Source organism: Hyaena hyaena, unplaced genomic scaffold, assembly GCF_003009895.1.
Source record: "Hyaena hyaena isolate Hyena2069 unplaced genomic scaffold, ASM300989v1 scaffold_1321, whole genome shotgun sequence".
Lineage (NCBI taxonomy): Eukaryota > Metazoa > Chordata > Mammalia > Carnivora > Hyaenidae > Hyaena > Hyaena hyaena.
In genome coordinates this window covers 413,251-416,075 of record NW_024081949.1, presented here as the reverse complement: position 1 = coordinate 416,075, position 2,825 = coordinate 413,251, and the positions used below count along the sequence as shown (strand labels likewise).

At 37.2% G+C, this 2,825-nt stretch overlaps 1 pseudogene; it reads right to left on the bottom strand.

The window, feature by feature from the left end:
• Positions 1 to 212: 212 nt before the first annotated feature.
• LOC120225078 lies at positions 213 to 1,086 on the bottom strand (annotated as a pseudogene).
• Positions 1,087 to 2,825: the final 1,739 nt, after the last annotated feature.

Genomic DNA, 2,825 nt, shown 5'->3' with positions numbered 1-2,825 from the left:
TTGAATACAAATAAAAGTTTGTACAAATTTCAGGACTGTATATTTCATAGTTCATTAATGCAAAACAAAGACTAGGTATTTTTTGGAATCATTCACAAAAATTTAACACTCACTGCCCCTCACCCCCAACTGTCAAAATGGCCTGACCAAATGTTATCAAAACGAGCACTATAAATAACACCAAGTCCTTTAAAGACAACTATCAACATATGTTATTTCTTGGCATAAGTGATCTTCATGGCATGGGACGGTGTGATTTGAAATCCCTGTAAAACATCCCTGACAGCTTCAGCCTGTTCGTTATTTTCAAATTCAGCAAAAGCCATGTCACACCTCCCAGGTACCAAACACACTCTTGAAACCAGGAAACTGATTAAACAGCATGGATAACATTATCTCATTAGTCTCCTTTGGCAGATTAGTAAGGAATAAAATATCATTTGGAGGGTAATCAGGCACTGGAGGATTTGATTTTGAATTTCCTTGGGTATTTGCTGCATGTGGTATTCCCTGACCAGGCTTTTTGTTGTCTGGTCTATGGTTTTTGCTTTTTCCTTTTCCTTCTTGGTCATCAAAAGTGCCACACATTTTAGATATAATAACAGTATCTGTTTCTGCATAATGGATTCTCCTTGTTTTTCTTTTCTTTTTTTTTTTTTTTTACATGTTTGTTTATTTTTGAGAGAGAGTGGACTAGCAGGTGAGGGGCAGAGAGAGGGGGGACAGAGGAGCCAAAGCAGGCCCCATGCTGACAGCAGACAGCTTGATGTGGGGCTCCAATTCATGAACCACAAAATAATAACCTGAGCCAAAGTCAGACATTTAGCTGACTGAGTCTCCCAGGCGCCCCTTGCATTGTTTTACCATAAATTGGAAATCCTTATAACTGTCTCAAGGCATTTGTGGATGAGCCTGGTTCCTTAAAAATAACAAAAGGCTTGCCCCTTCATCTTCACATCTTTAAAGCTATATCTAGCATGTGGCCAAACTGAGAAAACAGGGCATATAGGAATCTCTTAGATTCTTCTTTCTTAATTTTGCCATTCATATTGTTGACATAGTTGTATAATTTGGCCTGATATCCATGTTTTGGGTTAAACTGTTCGGACAGCCTGAGGTCTATGCTGGTGAACCAAAACCCATCAGTCACTTTCTTAAGGCCTAAGGTATTTATTTCATTCCAGATAAAATCAACTTACACCCATCAGCTAATTGTGATTCTCTTTTCATTCAGTTTGTTGCCTTCTTGGTGGAGATTTTTATTCTGAGACTGCACCTTCTTCAGCTTGATGAGACTTCATGAATCATTTCTGGTTCAATTTGCTCCTGTCCACTTTGTCTTTCTTTAACTCATATTTTCTGAACGTTTGAACCCAGGCTGATCTTTTATTTTGTTATTTTTATTTTTCTTAAATAGTTTATTGTCAAGTTGGTTTCCATATAATACCCAGTGCTCTTCCCAACAAGTGCTCTCTCTGTGCCCATCACCCCCTTCCCCTCTCCCCCACCCCATCAGCCCTCAGTTTGTTCTCAGCATTCAAGAGTCTCTCATGGTTTGCCTCCCTCCCTCTCCCATACTATTTTTCCCCTTCTCCCCCATGGTCCTCCATTAAGTTCCTCGTAATCCACTTATACGTGCAAACATATGGTATCTGTCCTTCTCTGTCTGACTTATTTCACTCATCATAACACCCTCAAGGTCCATCCATGTTGCTACAAAAGGCTAGATTTCTTTCTTTCTCATTGTCATATAGTATTTCATTGTATAGATATACCACATATTCTTGATCAATTTGTCAATTGATGGACACTTAGGCTCTTTCCATGTTTTGGCTATTGTTGAGAGTGCTGCTATGAACATTGGGGTACATGTGCCCCTATGCATCAGCATTCCTGATCTTTTACTTTTTTATTAAAAAATGTTTTCCTTTTTTTTTTTTTTTTGTACTTTCTGGCAGACTCCATCAATTCTGTCATCTACTCTTTGAGTCCCACTGAGCCCATCCTAATTCAGGTTTTCCTTATTTCTTTCCTTGACTCAAATCATTCCTCTTGGCTGACATTTCTCCTCCCCATCCCTCCCTTTCTCAGTTCAATTTCCATATCGCTGGCATATTAATCTTTCTAAAATTTAAGTCCAACTACATCATTCGAAAAACGTGAAGACTTTGTTTTATTTCATATTAGCTTTCAGAATATGCCTTGAGTGCAGATACAAGAGGACTACTTAAGATTTTCCAAACATCCATAAGTTGTGCTTTTTCTGTTAATCTGTTTCACTTCTATCTCTGTCTTGATCTCTTCCTTTAAGGTCAATCTGAAATGTTATTTCTGCATGAAAATATATGAAATTATAATCTCTGTCTCAGAGACATATGAACCTCCATATGCATTTAGTAAATATGTACTTTTTGATACTTATCATATCCTGTCCTGTAATTCAGTTATTAAAATATTTTCTTATTCTTCTCTTTACTTTCCTCAGTTACTCTACCAGCAGACCAATAGAAACCCAAGCCTGCTTTTCTCAGGATAATGAGTAACTGTGAAAGTAAAACTGCTGCTTTCACACAGCTGAAAATGCAGAAATGGGATCTTAGCTGTGCTTTAGTTTGCCCTTGCCCCTTTTGTTATTCATATATAATATAACTTTTTCTTCCTAAATCATGTTTAAAATGCTATCAACAGACTGCTTAGTGAACGGTGGTAAAATAAAACCAAAGCACAGAATCATTTTCATCTGATTTCTTTCCAAGTTAATAAAAATAGATGAGAAAGGCACTTAAATTTCATCAAAGAAACACAACCTTTTGTCATAAGCTTAA